This window comes from Sinocyclocheilus anshuiensis, unplaced genomic scaffold (genome assembly GCF_001515605.1).
Source record: "Sinocyclocheilus anshuiensis isolate Anshui unplaced genomic scaffold, SAMN03320099.WGS_v1.1 scaffold257, whole genome shotgun sequence".
NCBI classification, from domain to species: domain Eukaryota; kingdom Metazoa; phylum Chordata; class Actinopteri; order Cypriniformes; family Cyprinidae; genus Sinocyclocheilus; species Sinocyclocheilus anshuiensis.
The window spans coordinates 2,355,800-2,367,361 of record NW_015539889.1 but is presented as its reverse complement, the minus strand read 5'-3'; the positions used below and the strand labels follow the sequence as shown (position 1 = coordinate 2,367,361).

Below are 11,562 nucleotides of genomic sequence, written 5' to 3'. Positions count from 1 at the left end.
AATAATTAAATGTTAAACAACACAAATATCCTTTATGTATTTAATCCCATTCTATTAACCAATGTCTTTGCTTCTGACCTTCGATGATCCAGTTCAACCGTACTAATAAACAAACATTACTCTAGACAAACATTTGTGTGTCTTTTTTTATTGCTGAAGTGTGTTGAAATTTCTTCTTCTGCATTCTACTGTACGGACGTAAATTAACTTTCCCTTCAGCCTGTGGCTTATTCATTTAACTTTTGGTGTGAAAAGGCTTTTATTTTAAACTTTTTTATTTTAAAAACAAACAAGCAAGCCCTGTCCAGATTTAAAAAGTAACGCAAAAGTAACGTAACGCATTACTTTCCATAAAAAGTAACTACGTAATGTAATTAGTTACTTTTTTATGGAGTAATGCAATATTGTAATGCATTACTTTTAAAAGTAACTTTCCCCAACACTGGAAATGAATGCGAAATATGCAAAAATATGAAAATACAGATAATTTTTTATGATGCAGAAAAAAGTGCACTTCAATGAAGGGGTGACACTCACAAATATCAAGAGCGCAAAATAGACACACTCCACCCATGAACATAGCATGTAACATAAAGCATGTTTTTGAAAATGCGTGAAATAAAATCAATATTTCAGCCACAATGCAGTAAAAAACACAGACACCAAGGAAGGGGTTACACTTTAAAACATAAAAAAATACAAAAGAGACACACACACACACACACACACACACACACTCAAACACACTCACAGACACACACACTATTATACACACACAAGTGAAGTGGGGTGCCTGCAACAATATGGCAAAACTGAGCCAGAAGACTCAAATAAATAAGAGGTTGAAATCAGATTGATTAACCTCTGATAAAGCTTTTAATTTTGATGTTATGTGTAACAACATGTCTTTCCCTGTGTTCCGGTTTGACTGTAGTAAAATTAATGCAGAAAATCCTTGTATGTGCAAACATACTTGGCAATAAAGCTCTTTCTGATTCTGATTCTGACTCTGAAACTGACATTTCAAAACAACATTTTTAAAAAAATCTAAACCTTTACAAAAAGATGTCTTTGATAATGTCTAAATATATATCCAAATCCACAACTTAATAAAAACAAGTATTTATGTCTAAACACAACGAGAGAATTTATAAGCCTTTTATATAAAGCAATATATAGGAATCTAGTGGCTAAACCATGGAATTGCAGATGTTTTTCTTTTTTTTACTCCCACCAGATGGCACTAATCTGCTTTCAAAAATTTGGATTTTAAAGGCATTGTCTTTGAAAAACTCCCATAATTGAAAAAAAGTAATAGAAAAATATTAGAAAAAAGTATTCTTTTCAGTGGGAAAAATGTATCATAATTATTGCATAAATATTAATTAGTACCATGAAATTCTCTCAAAATACAAAATTAAAATGAAAAAATATTATTGAACAAAAATATATTACATTGATTTTACTGACAATAAAAGAAAAGTTACATTTCAGGTGTTCAGTCACTTTTGACCCGAACAACACATGTGTGAACGAAATGCGTTCGTTTTAATTAAGTTAGCTGCAGGAAAGTTATAGGTACTTATCAAAATTAGTGGAGAAGGTGCCATTAGAGTGAATAAAGACTCATTTGCTACATAATGCGGAAAGATATTGTAAGATGTTGCACCATTCTGATGTAATGCTGAATGTTAGGGGCATTTAGCTTCAGTCACTATTTACTTTCATTGCATCTTTACCATACAATGTTAGTGAATAGTAATATTCGTAATATTCCCTTTTTTGTGCTTCCACAGATGATAGCAAGCCATACTGGTTTGGAACTAAAGGCAAATTTTAATTTCTGAGTGAACTATCCCTTTAAAAACTCCTTGTTCGTACTCGGTTGCTGCAGCAGATTCTGCGGTTTTCAAATTTTGTTACTACGCCCCTCGACATGTCAAACTACATTTCTCCACGACTGAACTGGAATCAGTTTGACTAACGGTCGACCAATAAGTTTTATAGTATAGTGTTAAAAACTGTTCCCAGGTCTGTTATAGATGAAAAACGGATAATACGCCCAGTTTAAATTCTGGGTCCACCCATCGGTTTGTGTATGAATCTTATTGGACAAGCGCGCAGATGTGGGCGGGGCTACATCACTGGGCTTTTTGTTTTTATAATCAGCTGTTCGTTGGGATCTGTACTGCGGTGCTATAATTTACGTGGAACAATTTCCAAAAGCTAAAAGAAACTAAACAAAAGAGCATATATTCTGCACCTCTACATCGGAATAAACAACTAAAGATTTTTTAAAACGATTTAGACGTCGGAAAATCGGTTGATCTGTAAAGAAGCAGGTAGTATGTTTTGCTTAAGCCTCTATTTAAACTGCGAGAAAATCTGTAACCGTTATATTCCCAAATTTGTTTTATTTGTAAATATGTATGTATAGACATTTGTATAAATGCATACATGCTCACATCATATTTCTTAATGATAATCGAAGCTTATAACGCTACTGAATCAGAATGAGCTTTATTAATTAATTCAGTAATGTTTACAGTATTTTTCATTTACATTTCCTCTACAGGACATTTTGTTTTAGTGTGTATTGGTAGCCTATTGCACAAACGGATAAATAAGTGGCCCTTGTGTTTTCCTCGACATGTCTTTCTAAATGATTAGTGTTCAAGGAGAGGGAGCAAAACAAACTACCCCAAAAAAATCATCCAAAATCATCCTCCAAAAATCATCCAACAAACGGTTCTTTGATAAATGCTACTGAATGAACCCTGCATAAAAACCATCGAAATTAAACCATTTCCACATGATGCAGATGCTGTGTTCTCAGAGAAAATGAATGTATTGTTTTAATGGCACACCCCCCCAGCTGTAGGACGACAGATGGACGCCAACAATGGAGCTGGGGTCCAACAATGCACTTCCAAAATTCAGTTCATCCATCTTTGTGGCCATATGAACAAATATCTCCAGATATAGGTTTTACATGGCAGTCACGTTTTGAACATATCTTTAACTAAAGAAGCATATATATTTCTGCTAAAAACACAATGTAATCTGAACGCTTTTCATTTCTAACTGTGCATGGATGGGTGAAAAGCCGTTGTATTTGGAAGCTTGTCTTTCCTTTTTTATTCATTACTACTTTACGGTTGCAGGGCCTAAAAAATTAAATTTCAAAATGAAGCCTGACAGAGGAGTGCTTTATGGAAGACTGACCTCAATATGAGATATGAGCCTAAAATAGCTTTTAGCCTGGTTTTTATTCAAGTCTTGATTAGTGGGTATAATTCAAAACAGGGACTGCATCATAGTGTTCACATTTATACTAACATTTCTCCTCTACCCAAGGTCTGGCTGAAGTCATACTGCTGAGATCTGCTCGTAACATCTGCCAGAGTGAAGAAGTGTGAGACTCGTGTACCAGACAATCGAGTTCACCATCAATTATTCAGTACAATCACACTTAATTTATAACAATGTTTCAACGGCTCACAAACCTGCTCTTTGGAAACGTGAATGAAACGACTCAGGAACCAACTGTACCAAAAGCAGGGTCTCCAGAAATGGATGAGGAGGGCTGGCTCCTGGTCAATGCAGCTGGTGAGTACAGCGTCACAAATGTTTTTAATTGATATGAAAACCCCGTAAAGACTGACATATGAAATAATTGTCAGAAAAGTCAGAAGAGCATCATATTGGATTGATCATTCTTTTATAACATATACTATAAGAGAATGTGGAGCTTACTTAAGGAGGAAAAAACACGCTTCAGTTTTACTCAGAAGTCCAATCTGAGTAAAATATGTAATTTTTGCAGCTGCTGATATTTATATGTAGGCTATACAGTATACAGTATGCTTTATTGGGTTAAAATACAGTGCAAATAATTTAGGGGCTGCAAGTAATGTAATCTGAATAATTTGCATTCACTTAAATGGATAATTCACCGAAAATTAACATTGTCGTCATTTTTTTTTTTTTGGTCCATACAGTAAAAGTCTGTGTAATACAGTGTTGTTTTGGACGCCGACTTACATTGTGTGGGCAAAACATTCTTCAAAATACACAAAATAATGTTCTTTTTAGCAGCATCATATGACCCCTTTAACTTATTTGCCACAAATATCAGTTGTCCCATAACAGAGGTGTGATCATGTCTATTAAAGTACAGCTTTCCATGATATACTATATTATTCTTTTCTGTAGATGGAGAGACATGCTCTGAACCCAGTGAGGTGCAGTTCAAGTTAATAGGAAACCTGTCAAGCACTGAGAAATGTGCTGCCAGCTTGGTCAGTGATGCAAGGTAAAACAGATACATCTGCTCAGAGATCGCAGTCAGTATCACTTTATTCCTACTGAGAGGTTGCAACAATATTGACTCTGACAGTCAGTATTGGATTGACTTAGACAAGTGTTTTGTTCTGTTTCTAAAGCATCAATGAACCAGAAGTCCCTGTTGCTCGAGGCAGTGTTCGAATATCTCAGCGGTTGGTTTCTCAGGCTGGGGCTCTTGTCAAAGTGACACAGGTGGGCCGGATACAGCGGGCTCAGGCTCGGTTCAGCCGCCACAATCTCAGCCGCAATTGCATTCAGCGCCAGAACCACATTCGCCAGCGTCTTCCTCAACACTACTCTCGCATACATCACGTGATCCTCCACCAGCCTAGTCGTCGCAACTTTAGTCACTAAGATGCAGAAAGAGTCAACAAGCATGCAAGCAAACAACAAACATGCAAGTACCTTGGTTCAAAATAAAAGCTTGATATGAACATGCTTGAACCTTTTTTTATTTACAATGTAGTGTATAATAAATCCAGTGGCAGCTAAAATTATGGCTCCAAAAATAATGTTGGCCATTAAAAGTACTAGTGTACTAGACTGTCATGCAGCAATAAAATGAAGTGAAGGACTTCTGAAATTTCCTGTTTTCTTTCATTGTACATTAAGCTAACTTAGAAACTGTGCTGAATTAAAGTTTTAGTTTGATATTTCATATAGGGAAATCAATTTATTATGTTGAAAACATTAAAGCAAAGGGTTAAGACACTTTAACCCTAAGATACTTGCTAATCTGACTGTGATTTATTCATAATAAACTGGGCTGTTTAACTCAATATCGGCAGTGGCACATATGTTAAAGGAACACTCCACTATTTTTGAAAATAGGCTCATTTACCAACTCCCCTACAGTTGAGTTTTACCATTTTCGAATCCATTCAGCCGATCTCCGGGTCTGGCGGTAGCACTTTTAGCTTAGCTTAGCATAGATCATTGAATCTGATTAGACCGTTAGCATCTCTCTTAAAAATGACCAAAGAGTTTCTATATTTTTCCTATTTAAAACTTGACTCTTCTGTAGTTACATCGTGTACTAAGACCGACGGAAAATGAAAAGTTGCGATTTTCTAGGCCGATATGGCTAGGAACTATACTCTCAAAAGAAACTAAACTAGGAAAAATATCGAAACTCTTTGGTCATTTTTGAGCGAGATGCTAACAGTCTAATCAGATTCAATGATCTATGCTAAGCTACAGATAAAAGTGCTACCGCCAGACCCGGAGATCGGCTGAATGGATTCGAAAATGGTAAAACTCAACTGTTTAACTCTAGGGGAGTTGGAAAATGAGCCTATCAAAAATAGTGGAGTGTTACTTTAAGTTTGTGCACAAAGCATGTCAATGTCATGCAGTGCACCATTAAAACCACGAGGGGGTGTCTGGGTTCGCCTAGTGTGGTCTAGTCATGAAAGTAGCCCTTTTCTTCTTTTCTGGGGTCAATTTGTCCCTAGTTTGGAAGAATGTCAAATCTATGAGGCATGACTGTCTTCCAGCGGTATCACAGTGTTAAATGATAACTGCTTCGTGGGGTTTTTGTCTACTGATTTTTTTTTTTTGTCAGCTGAACAATCTTGTAAAATAACATTTATGTTATGAACTCCAGAAGATACGCAGTTATAGTTTAACTTTTTAGTTAAGCATTGTCCACTTTATTTTGCAATGCAGAAATAAGCTATTTTCTTTGAATGTGCGAGACTTCCGAGTCATTAGCTGTTTTAAGGAAATAACTTGAAGAATAACAAAGTGCAGTAAACGATAAAACTATTTGCCCTGCAAACCAGTGTGTCTATGATTGCAATAGTGAATTAAAATAATATTATAATAAATACCAGTTTGCAGTATCAAGCAGCACAATGGACTGTTTTTGTACAGGGAAAATAACTGGAGTTTGCAATATCAAGCAGCAAAATAAACTATTATTGTACAGGGAAAATAACTGGCCGCGAATGACACCGGAAGCCATTCAAGTAATCATGGCCACTCTTATGTTAAAAATAAGGTGGATAGTATATATAAAATATTATAGTTTCATTTTGACATTTATTATTATTATTTTTATTTATTTATTTATTTTTTATTTTAATTAATCCCTGGCTTAGAAAATGTCATATATTCTTAACTATTTGTTCTGATTTCTGCTCTTAGTTGTAAATTGCAAAAGTTTCTGCTAAAGAAAAAGTGCTTTGGCTATTTGTTGATCTTTTTCAAGTTTTCCACATGAATATGCTATTGTGGAACTAAAAACTCTGGTGTGCTGAGTTTACTGGATGTTAAATGTTGGGCAGAGTGAATGACAGAGGTGAGACCTGATTGATGTGAGGCCCTTGAGCAAGGCCTCACAAAAATGCAAAAATGGGCAGCAAAAATGGCTGCCCACTGCTCCGGGTGTGTGTGTGTGTGTGTTTGTTCACTACTCACTGCTGTGTGTGTGCACTTGGATGGGTTAAATGCAGAGCACAAATTCCGAGTATGGGACACAATACTTGGCCACACGTTTAGTCACTTTCACTTTTTTTTTTTCACTTTTTTTAAATGGATGGTTTTCCCAAAAATGTTGTCATCATTTACTTACGCTTAAGTTGTTCCAAACTTGTATGAGTTTCTTGAACACAAATGAAGATATTTTGAAGAATGTTGGTAACCAAAGTTGCTGGTAGCCATTGATTTCCATAGTATTTTTTGATATTTTCCATGAAGCTGGACATTTGTTGCCATCTGTGTCAAACCAGTTTTGCTATGTCATGTCAACAGAATCACATGTTACTAAATGTTTCATAATGTTGATCCTGTACTAATTCTTATTCTAATTAGTGATGTAAAGGTCAACTTCACCAGTTACATAAAAAAAATCTGTCAAAAGATCTCATAGGACATGCTATCACGCAAGTCTAGTGAACACCTTTAACACATTTTCATACTTAGACATCACCTGATCCTGATGAGCAGCAAGATAAATTTCAACTATGCCATGTGGCGTCCATAGTTATTTGGGAGTTTTTTTCTGTGAATGTTCCCTGCAGTTTTATCTGACTCTAACAGAAAGCAATCCGAACACATGAAGCAGGTGAAGATGAAATACATGACTAAAGTCTTATTGTGTTAACTTATTTAGTTAACCTGCTTACATTTAAAGAGGCAGATTTCTGCTGACACATGCTGCAGATTTATGAAATTAATGCATTTGTTGGTGGAAAGGTGTGGTCTGTAGAACTGTAACTTGCAGTGTTTTACATAACCACAGTCAGTTAGATAATATTTATGTCATATTGTTATGCAGGGCAAAATGGGGTAAGATAAGTCATGCTTTTAGAAACGGAGGAAAAGGGGTAAATCAGAAATTAAAATGAAATTAAAATTAGTTGAACTACATATTTTTTGAATTTTCATCTGTGGTTATGATGTGTTCTAATATTTTCAGTCAAATTAAGATATTATTTTGCCTACATTTTTAGTACAGTTAAGTGCATATGGAAATGTGGGTGGTGGCATTCACCTCTATCTCATATCTCCTTGCATACTGAGCTGCACTGAACTTGAATTCTTACCCTTTATAATGACTAATATTTCAACAAAGTATTTGACAATTCAAAGAACAAGTTACAAAACAAGTCCATCAAGTTAAAGAAGTCAGACACTCAGATATTCGAGGTCAAGTGCTTTCAATCAAAGTACATGTTGACACAATCTGTATTGTTAAAAGCGCTATATAAATAAAGGTGACTTGACTTGACTTGACATGAAAAAAAAGTGTGCATACAAAAGCAAGCACATAAGGAACTAACAGTGCAGACTTTTGAATATGTTAAACGGCGACTGTCTACAACATGTGAAGGTGCTCAAAACATATCTTTAACTTAAGTGAATATTTATTGGCTGGTTTTTTTTGTAATGTAAAATATAAGCTATATTGATTAAATAATCTTTCAATCTTATAATGCAAACGTATTCAAATCAATTAAATTAATATATTATAAACAATGCAAATTAATTGATATTGCTTTTTGTATTACCGATTTTCTGGCTAACACAGATGGGCATCTTTAGTGTCATGCTTTTGTTGCATGTCAACAATGGAATGTCGGAATGACATCACAACTGACTAGTAGATAACTGACTCCTTCTGTGTTCATAAGGAGACTGCTGTCATTTAACGCGCGCTGCGTAGAACAAACACTCATCCTTCAACATGGAACGGAACGAGGAAGGACAGGAGCGCTACTTTATTGTAGTGAGGAGAAGTAAGAAGGGCTTATCTCGCGGGTCTATTGGGCGCGCGGATGCGGACACAGCTGCAGGAGATCTCATAGTAATGGTTTATGGAGGAGGTGGCAGTGCCAGGAGCAGTGGCACGGTGAAGAAGCAGGACACATACCCGCTCACACGCCATCAAGCTCAGCTACTTCTGTTCGTTTCTCCTGCCAGCAGGCGGCTGGAGCTCCAGTGCAACGTCCAGCTCTTCAATGCAATCTGCGCTCTTGCTCAGGATGATCTTGTAGTGGTCAAACACAAGAAGGACTTTCAGCCATGCCTCGTCAAAAATCTGATTCAATTAGGCAAGAAAGACAAACCAGGAGTCTTGCAGATGCTGGGATTTGAGCTGGACTTCGTGGTGAGGAAATGCATCTTCTGCTGCCAATTTTTTGCCATTAATTCATGCAAACAAATGTAATAAAAGTATTTTATTCTTTTTTTATATATACATGTTATTTTAAAATAAATAGAATATATATTACATTTTAATGAAAATTTAAATTCTGTCATAATTTGCGCACACTCAAGTTCCAAACCTGTTTATTTATTTCTTCTGCTGAACACACAAACACACACACACACACACACGTTTAGTTAGCTAAATGGGGACATTACATAGACTTCTATTGTTTTTATATACAGATGGTTATATACTTTTTAACCTAAAACCCACCCCTCCCCCTAACCCTACCCCTCACAGAAAACTTTCTGCATTTTTACAATTTCAAAAAAACTTTGTTTACTATATTTTTATGCCAGTTTTACAAATGAGAATGTCCCCAAATGGAGGTGTTTGGTGATTTTGTCAGGTTTTGCTCACTTTTTGGTACAAATTTGTCCCCAAAATATAGTTACGTACACACACACACACAAAATATATAGAATAATCTGGGTAACTAAACAGTTTCTGGTGACAGAATTTTCATTTTTGGGTGAACTATCCCTTTAAATATTTAATTGTTATATATAAATTATTATTTTACAAATACATTATACTAAAATAACATGAATGCTAATATTAATTGTAAACTAAAATATATTGGTTCAGATATATATTACATACAATTTATATGAATAACTTTTCATATAGAGGAAATGTTTGTGTGTAGGTTTACTTTAATGGAAAATCCTTAACTGCTACATAATCTAAACATGCACTTTTGAACTGTGATGAAAATTGAAGAAAATTTTGAAGTGTCGACCTCTTGATCACATAGACAAAATACTCAAAATGCAAAGGAAATAATCATGTTAATGATGTAAAGAATACACTTGATCTCTTTACATGCTGTTGAATTTTTTTCATAGGACACTGAGCATGATATTTTGTCGAAGAAGACTGCCCCTCTTCCCTTCTTCAGCGCAGCTGACATTGTCCAGGTGGCTCCATCACATTTAAACACCAGGCAACCGCTGAGAGACAGTGGGGATTTGGGTCAGTTAATCATCTTTTTAGCCCTTAAAACATATTTGAACTCTCCTGGATATTGGATCAGGGTGTTATTGTAGATTAAAAGAGAGATCCTATTACTAGACTGCGGAAAAGATTGTTTTCTTAAACTGGAAAAACTATGTGTCGTCAGTCTCAAAACAATTCATAGCATCCAGCATACTTCATACCAAGATTTAATGGGATCATTTATATGACTTAAGTAATGAAGTCAGGTGATGATATATACAATAATATGATTTACATGTTTTCCCTTTTTAGGTTTGAAAAGGAAAGCGGTGTGTCGCATCAATTCCATGCCAGCTCTCAACTCACGCAATGCAAAAAAGCAAAGTATCTTATTAAACACGGATGTGTCCAGCTCCATTCAGGCCTTGTCCCATTATTCTTTGGAGGTGGGGTCTATGGCAGAGGTCATATCTTTGAATGGACTGACCGTGTATGGGGTGATCAGATGGATTGGAGTTCCAGAGGGAAAGAAAAATTGCTGGGCAGGACTTGAGCTGGTGAGCAGCAACATTTCTTTCTCTCAGTACAAAGCATGTGCTGATTATGTGGTGTTTTGTGCTTGTAAATAATAATCAAATCCTTTCAGGACAGTGAGGCGACAACTTGTTCGGATGGGACATTTGGTACAAAGTGGTATTTTACCTGTGAAGGAAACAAAGCCTTGTATGTGCCTCTGACCAACTGCAAACCAGACAGCAGATTTCTGTTCATCCCGAATGAGATCCCGAAACCACTTGAACCTCCCTCAGGTGAGACCCTTTATTTTTCCTCCACTTACAGAAACATTCTGAATGTTAAAGCCTCAAGATTGTTTTATACTTTTTTTAGCCACACTCCTGGAAGATTTAAATTAAGATGTTCCCCCTGTTGCTGAGCAAGATGTTTTGTCTCATCTGGTTGGCAGAATTCAACTCCTGCTATCTAGATGCCACTCTCTTTAGGTAAACATCTCAATAAACTAATGTTATTTCATGTTTCATTCTATTTCATGTGTGTTGATTAATTTTCTTTTTTTTCTCTGCTTTAACAGTCTCTTCACGTCATCCACAGCTTTGAACAGAATGTTTAACAGATCAGCAGATAGCGAGGAAGGCATTTCGCACATTTTAAGATGGGACATTGTGAACCGTTTACGCAGGTAAAGGCTCTTAATACATAAGAATGTCACGTAACAAAGCTAGTGCACAGCCATGTTTGTGGAGCTTGAGTAAACACACTTCATATGGTTTTGTGTGTTTATAGTCATCAGGGTACTCACAGTTCATTTCATATGACCTCTGTCTCTCTCTACAGATCAGGCTTTGTTCCAGCAGAGAGTGTGATGAAGTTTCGTAAACAGCTGGGCTGCAAATCTTTTGCTACAGAGGAGAAAGGTATTAACTATCCCATAGCAGCCATTTACTTGTTTGATGTAGAGCTGCAAGATTTTCATCTATGGCTTAGAGCTAATGTTACTCTGATCCAGTGTTCGAACTATACCGTGGACTTTGGGAGAGCCCCCT

General features: G+C 36.0%; 1 pseudogene; it reads left to right on the top strand.

The window, feature by feature from the left end:
- Nucleotides 1–8,517: 8,517 nt before the first annotated feature.
- The window catches only part of LOC107685739 (ubiquitin carboxyl-terminal hydrolase CYLD-like), a 6,066-nt pseudogene continuing 3,021 nt past the window's right edge, over nucleotides 8,518–11,562 (top strand).